At 40.1% G+C, this 12,381-nt stretch overlaps 1 protein-coding gene across 1 annotated transcript in view; it reads left to right on the top strand.

Annotated features, from left to right (window-relative positions):
• LOC108670032 (muscarinic acetylcholine receptor DM1-like) overlaps positions 1-12,381 on the top strand; it is a 31,688-nt gene that overhangs the window by 12,742 nt on the left and 6,565 nt on the right. The window lies entirely within an intron of this gene.

The following is a 12,381-nucleotide window of genomic DNA, read 5'->3' as shown; positions in this document are numbered from 1 at the left end:
GCAAGTCCTGCGCATGTTCATCAAAACCCTTTTTAGCGAATTTTCTCATTTATGGAAAAAATGCACTATTGTGGTCGCCATGTCCGTCTGTCCGTCCGTCTGTCTGTCCGTCCATGACTTCACGTTTTCGTAGACGAGAAAATGCGCTCTCTGTCACTCACTGCAGTGAGTACTTAGTTATGTTTTTTCTTTTAATAATTAGACAACCGCAGCCAAATAAATCCAATAATTATTCAAGAATAAGGCAAGCTCAGCATAAAAACTCAAACAATTATTTAAGGATAGTACAGCTTCTCTTATCGGCGATTGGGTTATTTTGCTGTGCTTGTTTTATACTTGAATAATTGCTTGGTTTATTTTGCTGAGCTTGTCTTATCCGTAAGAAATTGTTTGTATTGAGTAATGGGATATATAAGTGTGCTGTGAAAAAAATTGTCTGGTTGAATTTGCAAGGTGTTTTGTCGTGGTTTCCAGATACTCTACTTAAAGTGTTTTTTGACCATGGGACAACAATCATTTTTTATTCGAGTGTTGCAAGCATTCTACTAAGTAGGGTAACGTGGGGCAGCGCGCCCCCCACTTTTTTTAAACTAAATTTTTGATGAAGTTTTAATTGATACGAGGTGGTTCTTTGTTTTGTTTGGGGTGCTATACGAGCTGTGCGTGGAGTGCTATACGAGCTATGCGTGGAGTGCTATACGAGCTGTGCGTGGAGTGCTATACGAGCTGTGCGTGGGATGCTATACGAGCTGTGCGTGGGGTGCTATACGAGCTGTGCGTGGGGTGCTATACGAGCTGTGCGTGGAGTGCTATACGAGCTGTGCGTGGGTTGCAATTGATTCTTCTCGCTTTGACTACGAACTTTAGTTAAGTTAAGCGGTGAAACTCGTTGCGCTCGTTGTTTGGTCCAACTCTAACACCGGCGTTGAAACTCAAACTTGTTTGTTGCACAAACTTTTCGCTCGGCAGTTCGATCCAGAAAATAGCGTTCCATAACAGCAAAGTGGCCACATTTTGAATAGTTTTTTTAGTAGTTTCTCAATATTTCTCACCATGGTTTCTTCGTAAATTATCATATATTCTTAGTGGCTTAGAGAGCCTATCAAATCGAATATTAGAAGTGCCGGTCAACAAGCAATTTGATTGCGAAAATTTATCATGTGAGTTAGCGGACAAGCAGCAATGAAATGGCAGGACGGGTGCCACAGCACGAGTGGAGGATCATTATTGTGTTTAGTGTCGTCAGGGAACCTCAATGAGGATAAAATGGCAGGACGGGTGGCACAGCACGAGTGGAGGATCATTATTGTGTTTAGTGTCGTCAGGGAACCTCAATGAGGATAAAATGGCAGGACGGACGCCATTTGAGGTTGTGGCGATAAGCGACCACACGACGTGGCAAGGGTGAACCGTTGCGACATTTTCCTTAAATTTTCACTGTTCGACGCTCTTCAAATATTACTGTACCTTGAAATATTCTCTTGTGTCAATATAGACAATAATTATTGAGCTGTGAGCCAAAAATATTATTTTCCCTGGATAAAAAATATATATAAATTTAGCAAAGAAGCTGCACAAAGTCCAGAATGTTGTTTTTTTCGTGTTCTTTCCGTCTGTTGTGCTATCGATGAAAATGTTTTACTGCCGAATGCCACTATTTAAAAAAATGTTTTCGACACTATTCGAAATCGACGGCTTATTTATTGACGGCTCTGAATTCACGCTAATTGACCTCCATCACCACAACCGAGTCGTTACATGCAGTGGGATTTACGTGAGGATCTTTCCATGACCAACGAAAAGGTGGAATCAGCAATTGCGTGCACCTGTTGACTGCGTGAGGCTAACATATTTTTTTAAGTGACGTAAGCGATCTGCAATTAGATTCCTTATTTTGGCAGTTATGTCAGTTTGGCAGTTATGTTTTGAAGTGCAGTGATGTGCTTGAAGTGCGTAACGAGCTTGTTAATTTGTTTATTATTGTCTTACCATTGAATAGAATGAGCAATTCATTCACAGATGAAAAAGTGTTGAAAAGTGTGACGCTGTCGCCACATTGCTCTAGTCGCCTCATTACGCCAGCAACATTGGTAAGAATAGCATTGTAATTAGTACAATAATTGGATGCAATTACGAGTCACGATTGCAAAAAATTGTGAACAGTAGTGTAATGATTCCTGCTGGTAATTCCTGCGCATGTTCATCAAAACCTTTTTTTTGTGTGTGTTTCAATAATAGGACAATCACAACAATATAGACCAAAAAATTATTCAAGGATAAGGCAAGCACAGCAAAATAACCCGACAATTATTTAAGGATAAGGCAGGCCAGGCAGAGCAAAATGCACCATACAATTATTAAAGGATAAGCCATTGAATAATGGGATATATAAGTGTGCGGTGTAGTGGTCTTGTTGAATTTTTATGGCATTTTGTCGTGTTTTCGAGATGCTCTAGTTGGAGTGTTGTTTCGACAATGGGACAACAATCATTTTATTTAAGTGTTTCAAGTGTTCTTCTAAGTACTGCCATAAACATGAATATCATGTCAAGTTGATTTTTTAATCTACATAGTCCCCCTATGTGGTGTAGAGTGAAGTGAGGTATAATGTTGGTCCTGATCAAATTTTATACGTTCAGGCTCCAAATATTCGGTTTCAGTGAATCCGATGGTTTATGTGAATCCGATGGTCCGGTCCGATGGTTTTATGTACATGCTAGGGATGAGGTCTTTTTAGCTCATTTTCTCATTTATGGAAAAAAGGCGCTATTGTGCTCGTCATGTCCGTCCGTCCGTCCGTCTGTGCGCCTGTCTGTCCGTGACTTCACGGACGGGCGGACGAGAAAATGCGCTCTCTGTCACTCACTGCAGTGAGTACTGAGTAATATTTTTTAACCAAGTCTCCGTTTTACAAGAGTTCAAGAAGATTGTTTAGCTTCTTTCAGTCCTAATGTTTTGTTAAGGTCTTGCCAATTTTTACAGGAACAGCGTGTTCTGCCTTGCAAGGAAAATACTATGTGGTTGGAGAGGGACTTCTTGTATTGTGTCTTTGAGTCATTGTCCAACTCATCTACTACTAACACTGATTTCAGAATAAGATTATTGATGACGGCAGAAGAAATTAGAATGCGGGCTAAAAGTTTGGTGGTATTGTTAATTTTTTGCCATTCGATGTTCATTTTTTGTGGTATTATTAGTGAGGGTTTTCGTGTCTTAATAGTTAAAGATGTTGTGAGGTTGACGCTGGTGTTTCTCATGTGTTTGTTGATATATTGTCAAATCGACTCAAGGCGTTGAAGAGGTCAAGGAAGAGTGCCTACAGGTCGAATTTCTCAAAGCTGTCTCCCGTATATCTGGCTTAGTTAAATATGTTTCCCCGACATTTTTTTCAATTTTTTACTGCCATTTTGTGTTGAATCAAATGTCTCCGGAAAGCGAAGGAATTGGATTAAGGTGACTGTCACTTGTAAAATTGATCCTTTATGCTAGCTTGTCGACAAATAATGTCGAGTTCCGAGATTGGGTACAGCGTGTTATGATAATTCACGTCACCCCTAGTTTTGTTCTGGTATCAGGCTTCGGTATGAGTTGTTGTTTGTGGGTCACGGCGGTGGAGTTGTCATCATCCCTCACAGATTATTTAGGTTCTAGGATCAGATGGGCTCGTCAAGATCATTGTCGCCTAAAAAATTAATTTAGAGGCAGAAAGCAGCGATGTCTCGGTCGGTTTTGTTCCAGGAATGATAATGAGCTGAATATTTTACCTGAGTAAAGAAATTGTGGCAATCTCATATAATTGGCTTTAAATAATAAAGACAGACTAGACAGGCGGAGAGGCTGGTGAATGAGGCATCAAGTATATGGTTGCCCTCATGTTGATTTGAGTGGAATTGTCAAAATGTTCAGGATGGACAGTTGATAGATGTTGGTTTGCTTGATTTCTAGTAAGCTATTCGTGCCTTTTTTAAAATTCCTGATCTTGATTTGGTTTGATATTATAAATTATGATTTATTTCCTTTAGCAGCTACTATAAGCAAGTGTCCTGTAATTGTGACCACTGTTCCGTCATTTGTATTGCATTTGTTGGCTCTGAGCAAGATGGTTGGTGATGGGGGTAAGTGTGTGGAGTAGTTTACAAAATAGTCCATTTGTAACTGATGAGGTTGTGAGTGCACATTTCCTGCGTACCTTCAGTGGATTGAATTTTATCGTTCAATTCGTCCTCGCTTGATGCGCACTGTGGAATAGGCGAGTTAGTATTGAGTTTAGTTGAAGCGTCTTGATGCCGTTATCAGCTGCACATGCAATCACCATCTTGTAGATACACACGCTGCTACTATCAGATCTTCATGCAATCGCTATCAGATGCACACGTCACCATCATCAGATCCACACCCAGCCGATATCAGGTACTCTCATCGCTGCTATAAAAAACACACATTGCCACCATCAGGTGACGATTTCAGAAACAGATGCCACCGCTATCAGGTGCGAAGGCCGCATCGCCGCCGCCATCAGCTGCACACGCCACCGCAATCAGCTGCACACGCCGTCATCAGCTGCACACGCCGCCATCAGCTGCACACGCCGCCGCCATCAGCTGCACACGCCGCCGCAATCAGCTGCACATGCCGCCATCAGCTGCACACGCCACAGCCATCAGCTGCACACGCCGCCGCCATCAGCTGCACCTGCTGCGCTTTCAGCTGCACCTGCCGCCGCCATCAGCTGCACTCGCCGTCATCAGCTGCACCCTGCGACGCCAGACGTCGCGGACGTCATTATCGGGCGTCGCTCTGGCCAAGTGGCAGCTTCGTGATGCGCTGTCGCCTCCAAAAATTAATGGTCGTCTAATGGGCGGCCGCCCCAAACCTGCATGTTGGCCGCTCATTACACGCTGATGATCTTCAATAAGGTTGTGACTGAGAGCGCTGTGGCATGTCGACTGCCAGAATACAATTTAGTGGCTTTTTCGTTACTTTCTGTTGGATCGTAGCTGGGAGAACGCGTCTCGGCTTCGGGAGTCAAAATTTTGACAGGTTTTTTGCATTTTTTTTATTATTTTTTTTTTTTGTGTGTGAAAACGCGTCGTTCTGAAGGCAGACTTTGAAGCTTCTGCAATCTTATTGGCTTGTAATTAATTTCTTCTCACTGAGCGTTGTTTTTGATTGCGATATTAGTTAAGGTTTATCGAACAATAATTATTATACAATGTATATTACGACCTACAATATCGAGAGATGATATATAATTTGATTTTTTTTGGCAATATGTGACAACTCTGAATGACCCTTTTCTAACTTTGCTTTAATTTTTATAATAAAATTTTTTCCATACTTCCCCCTACTCCTCAATTTTCCTTATTTTTTTAAATTATATAATTCAATTCGCTTTACGAATCAAATATGATATGTTTCTCGATGTTGAGGCTCTTAATTCAAAGGAGGAGATTTAGATTCTTAATTTGACGTAAAATGGAAATTTCAATATGTTCAGGAAAGGGAAATAACTGAAGCGGGTCTGAAAGGAGGGAAAATATGAAAAAATTATTTTTACTGTATCGCCAACATTCCCACAACATATTACCGGCATTCAGTTTAACTTGAATAATAATCAATAAATACAATTTTTCTAAAAAAATCTTTGTGTCAAATGTGAGAAAATGTTCATTTTACCGTATTTGAAACTTTCTCACGCACTAACTTCAAACTCACACATAAATACGATTTGTTGCGTTAGACGCGTCTTTTTCACAGCTACAAAATAAGATCAGGAAACGAAAAAAAAATTTTAGCGCCTTTTCTCATTTATGGAAAAAATGCACTATTGTGCTCGCCATGTCCGTCTGTCTGTCCGTCCGTCTGTCCGTCCGTCCGTGACCTCAAGTTCTCGACGACGAGAAAATGCGCTCTCTGTCACTCACTGCAGTGAGTACTGAGTTATATTTTTTCCACTTTTTGGAGAAAAACTTAAACTTCAATTGGAGAACTTAAAAAATTCGATTCCTTAAAACTTCGATTGGAGACTCGCCGCTGGAGTCCATCCCGCGCGTCCTCATTAGCATTCTGTGTTCGAACCTCGCGTCTGTGATTGGCACTCTGGTATCACTGCTATACGAGCGATGTATCACTGATACCAGTTTGTAAGCTTTCCAGAATCCAGTGTTGTCTACCATCAAGAAATGGTCGTGATTATGGAAATGGTGATGGTTAATGATTCTGAAATAGACTTATGATGCTTATGATGAAGAAACATTTTGTGGGAAAGAAAAAGTATTCTGGAATGAGTGATTATTGTTGTGAACTTATTGGCGTGGTGGAGATGGTGACCAAGGGGTTACATGCGTTTCAGAACATTAGGAACGGGTGGAAAAAAGTGAACATTTGTTTGCAAGTTTGGGGCGTTAATTTGATGATGATGGTAGCGGAAATTATTATACAGAATGATATTCACGAAAATTTTATGTTTTGTATTTGACGCCAAGCAGCGAGATGTTATATAAAAAGAAATGTCATGAAGTTTTATGTCCCGCCTAGCCAGTTGCCAGTGTGCATTGGACAAGTGAGCAGCGTGCGTTTGCTGTCAGGGCGTACTTTTTTTATGGCCGTTCCATTATAGCTACTCAACGAGTATTCTGTACGACGAGTATCCTGTTCTGTACTTCCGTATTCGTCCTTCAGGCCGGGTTCCTGATCAGAAATCGATTGTTACGTGGATGAACACATTTAGGGCAAGTGGAAGTGTGAATGCAAGAGGGTCTGGGGGTTAGTGGACTGCCACAACACCCGAAAACATTCAGAGAGTTAGAAAGGCGTTTCTGTTTTCACTTCTTCTGAGAAAACATTTTACAGAGCGCCTCATCTCCTTGAGAGGTGACCTTCTTTGGCCTGCTCGAACCCCCGATTTGGCTCCGTGTGATTTTTTATGTTGCGATCTTAAATCAATTGTACTTCAATGCTTGTCCAAGGACCCTACCCCATTTGAAGAACAACATACGTCAAGCTATCGCCAACATACCCGTTAATATGCTTCAGCAAATTGAACGGATTTTCAAATATCGACCAACTGAATGCATTGACAATGGGGCATTTATTTGTCCAACGTCATCTTTAAAACTGAATGATACAAAAATTCAGGTCAGGTATTTTACAATAAATTTTATATTGTATTGATATTTTTTACATGTTATTTTTTTATTGAGCTTCCAAATCAGGATGTTTCCGTGAATCATCTTGTACTAGCGGATGAATCAGGCAGAGGTAATGAAAANCAGGATGTTTCCGTGAATCAGCTTGTACTAGCGGATGAATCAGGCAGAGGTAATGTAAATTACTGATGTGTTGGGAATGCTGGGAGAAGCTATAGATAATGGATCAGAAGGAATTTAAAAGCAAAGAAAACACCAAGCAAATTCACCATATCGATATTGAAAACGTTTCGGAGTCCAGCTCCATCATCAGTTCGAAAAACTAAAAATGAATAAAATCAAATTAAATTGTTGATATAATATTTGATTTTATTCATTTTTAGTTTTTCGAACTGATGATGGAGCTGGACTCAGAAACGTTTTCAATATCGATATGGTGAATTTGCTTGGTGTTTCCTTTGCTTTTAAATTTCTTGTGAACTTGCGATATAAGCAAACTGATAATATAAGTTTCATAATGGATCAGATAAGGGAATGTGATGATGGAGATGTTGAATGTAATAGTGGTGGTGGTGTGGTGAAGCTCCGTTGCTGCTGCGGCTCGCGTAGCAGCGTACGACGATCTAGTTGTCATTTTTCTAGTTGTCGACGCCCTTGGTGTTGTCATAGCCCAATAAATGACCAGCCTTCTCACCCTTCGTTCACAGGACCATCTCAATGCCTCTGTTCTCGCTGTACCTCCTGATGGGGAGGTGGCCTCTGGGGCCGTTCCTGTGTGACACGTGGCTCGCCCTCGACTACCTTGCCTCCAACGCCTCTGTGCTCAACCTCCTCATCATCTCCTTCGATAGATACTTCAGGTACGTCTACCTTCATCTACGCGTGACCAATTAGATACTTCAGGTACGTCTACCTTCATCTACCTTCATGCATCACTCACTCATCTATTTGTTGCACTCATATACAAAAACACTCTAGACTATACTGCCACTAACACAACAGCGCTCCAACACCCTACACTCATCTACTCAACTCTCCTCTACCATACTATCATGTCAACAACGATCAACCTACACTAATACACTAATTTACCACCCATCGATATTTACAAGAGCTACCCTACACTCGATTATACCACATTTCTCTACCCTATATTAAGCTAGAGGGGTATCATTCATTCTCTACACTCATTTACTCCCAGTTAACCACCTTGCCTGACATACATAACATTCCCTAGCGCCCCCATCCCGCGGCGCTTACACTGCCGGTCGAGCCACACTCGAACGTTTTGTTGCTGCCACACTGCAGCATGGACTTAGTTGTAGCCGTCTTTCCTCGTCTCATGCCCCGTCTTCCGACGTTTCCACTAACCTGCGATGCTCGCAATAACAAGAATAATGTAGGCGAGAGAAGGACGAGCTAACCAAAGTGCGGATAATACCCTTTGTTATCTACCCACCTTCACTTATATACGATAGTTTACTCTAACATCTCTAACATATCTACAGAGCTCTATCTACGAATATTTGCGGTCATCTACACACATTCTTCTATTACTTAGCCTTATTCCAAAGCCTACTTGAGTTTGAAATTCCAGAAATCGTCCCAGGATTAAAAAAATTGAAACGATATGCCGTAGCAGCGATACGAGTAGCAGCGATGTATTCGATAAACACAATTAATTTGAACTGTTTTTTAACGGAATAGTCTCGTCCGGAACTTTTAATGCGGTAAATAAAAATTAAATTTCGAACATTTTATTTCATATTGAAGTTAAACCCAAACCAACGAAGAAATCTGATAAAAAAAACTTAGCCCAAATTGTAATCGGAGAGTTGTAATAGAATATAATGAAGGTACATCACTATTCTGCGTATCAATTATTGTTTAAATCCGCTGCAATAATGGTTAGCGAAGTTTGGATTTTGAATTTTGATGTTTGTTCGCCCATTCTTCACTTAAATAACTCTTGACGACGCAAGCTTGACGTTGTTACTCACGAAATATGACGCTTTTACTCACGACGCATGACGCTGTGAATACTAATTAAGATTCTGCAATAAATAAGGATAGTCAGTTAACTTTAAATATTTTACATACACACACACAGTTTCTTTGACTTTAAATAGTTTAAACACAGTTTCACTTCATTTAAAGTAATATACGCACATGCATCGTCCAACATTTTATGACATCGATAATAAGACAGAATGCAAGACCGATTCATCAAAAAATTTTTCAAACTAGGGAATAGAAATATTTGGAAATATGTTGAAGTATAAATTGTTAAATTAATTCTTTAATTTTTACGTTAAGATGTTATCAACGTGACGTTGAGATGTTATCAGCGTGACGTTGAGATGTTATCAGCGTGACGTTGAGATGTTATCAGCGTGACGTTGAGATGTTATCAGCGTGACGTTGAGATGTTATCAGCGTGACGTTGAGATGTTATCAGCGTGACGTTGAGGTGTTATCAGCGTGACGTTGAGATGTTACAGACGAGTTAGCGCTGCGTTGCGTAGCGCAGACGCAGCGTTAAAGAAGATGTACTGCCTGCTGCTCTCGCTACATCGGCGCTGGCTTCCATCCTCTGATGAAAATAAAATTATTTTAATAACGACTAAAGGATTTTATTTTTATTAGCGACTAAAATAATTTTATTAACGACTAAAATTATTTTATGAACGACTAAAATTATTTTATTATCGGCTAAAGTATTTTATTAACGACTAAAATAATTCTAGTAGCGGGTAAAATAATTGTATAAACGACTAAAATATTTTTATCAACGACTAAAATGATTTTATTAAGGGGTAAAATAATTTTCTCTTCTCTGATAAAAAGACCTAGAATAATATGTGAATTTCTCTTATCCAGACTTCAGGATTTTTCTTCTACCAGGCCTTCCAATTTACCGAGAAGTGACCGCTAATAGCCTTCCAAAATTATGTATCGAGAAATTTTAATTCCAAATTGCCATCAACAACATATTTCAGGCAGGTATATTGAAAATTGAAAACAAATTAAATCCTGCAAAATCTCAATACACAGAAAGCTGAGAGACCAATAATTAAAATAATGATTACTTGATCCTGAAAACGTTAAGAACTAACAAATCGAAACACTAACAGTCTTTACTTATCTATAAATTCTTCTCGAATTATTCGGCAAATATAAATAAAGTAACATCGTCTCATGGGCAACATTGCGAATTTCATTTCACAATGCACTGTCACGTAACATCTACTGTCACGTGACATCTACTGTCACGTAACATCTACTGTCACGTGACATCTACTGTCACGTAACATCTACTGTCACGTAACATCTACTGTCACGTAACATCTACTGTCACGTGACATCTACTGTCACGTAACATCTACTGTCACGTGACATCTACTGTCACGTAACATCTACTGTCACGTGACATCTACTGTCACGTAACATCTACTGTCACGTGACATCTACTGTCACGTAACATCTACTGTCACGTGACATCTACTGTCACGTAACATCTACTGTCACGTGACATCTACTGTCACGTAACATCTACTGTCACGTGACATCTACTGTCACGTAACATCTACTGTCACGTGACATCTACTGTCACGTAACATCTACTGTCACGTGACATCTACTGTCACGTAACATCTACTGTCACGTGACATCTACTGTCACGTAACATCTACTGTCACGTGACATCTACTGTCACGTAACATCTACTGTCACGTGACATCTACTGTCACGTAACATCTACTGTCACGTGACATCTACTGTCACGTAACATCTACTGTCACGTGACATCTACTGTCACGTAACATCTACTGTCNCCCATTACTGCCTTTGAGGAGTACTTAACCCATTACTGCCTTTGCGGAGTACTTAACCCATTACTGCCTTTGCGGAGTACTTAACCCATTACTGCCTTTGAGGAGTACTTAACCCATTACTGCCTTTGCGGAGTACTTAACCCATTACTGCCTTTGCGGAGTACTTAACCCATTACTGCCTTTGAGGAGTACTTAACCCATTACTGCCTTTGCGGAGTACTTAACCCATTACTGCCTTTGAGGAGTACTTAACCCATTACTGCCTTTGAGGAGTACTTAACCCATTACTGCCTTTGTGGGATACTTAACCCATTACTGCCTTTGAGGAGTACTTAACCCATTACTGCCTTTGAGGAGTACTTAACCCATTACTGCCTTTGAGGAGTACTTAACCCATTATTGCCTTTGTGAAATACTTAACCCATTAGTGCCGTAGCGTGGTAGGGAGAATTGGGGGACAGTGAGACACGTTAATTATTTTATATATTAAAGGTAAAACATTTCTCTGCCACGTCAATCAACGCACTAACTTAATTGTGCAATTACTACCCTAAACTGTTGTTAAATGTTACCCTAAAATATATAAATTATTTACCTGTCTCCCCATGTTCTGCTTTACCTCATTTTTCTCTACTTGACTTTCTACTGCCAATGCCATATAAAGTGTTCTCTCATGTATAATGTTTTTCATCCAAATATTGTAATTTTAAACACTTTAAACCATTACTATAAATAAAATTTTCCCTCATTAATAATGCTATTCGTACCTAGAATGTTGCTTGGCCCTCTACTTTGAAAATTTCTGTATCTCATTCGTAATGTTTTTTATAATGAAACAATAAATATGTTTTTCCTAACGAAGCACTAATATGGATGCACGAATAAATTGTATGTCACACTGATTCGTTGAAATTCGTGTTTGTCACTCGTGGTTGACACTCACGATCGACACTCATGAATGTCACTCACGATTGACATTTGTGATTGACGATCATGAATGTCACTCACGATTGCCATTTGTGATTGACACTCATGAATGTCACTCACGATTGTCATTTGTGATTGACGATCATGACTGTCACTCACGATTGCCAATTGTGATTGACGATCACGAATGTCACTCACGATTGCCATTTGTGATTGACGATCATGCATGTCACTCACGATTGCCATTTGTGATTGACGATCATGACTGTCACTCACGATTGCCATTTGTGATTGACGATCATGAATGTCACTCACGATTGCCATTTGTGATTGACGATCATGAATGTCACTCACGATTGACAATCCTGTATGATTGCCCACACGTCGCCCACCGCTACTGCCTCTGTATTCATGCACTAACTTCTGCTCTTCCTGCACTTCTGCTTGCGCCTTCTGCTGCAACACCAACACGC

Source organism: Hyalella azteca, unplaced genomic scaffold (assembly GCF_000764305.2).
Source record: "Hyalella azteca isolate HAZT.00-mixed unplaced genomic scaffold, Hazt_2.0.2 contig9551, whole genome shotgun sequence".
In the NCBI taxonomy this organism is placed as follows: domain Eukaryota; kingdom Metazoa; phylum Arthropoda; class Malacostraca; order Amphipoda; family Hyalellidae; genus Hyalella; species Hyalella azteca.
Note: the sequence above shows the minus strand (reverse complement) of the source record. Positions and strands in the feature narration are given on the sequence as shown.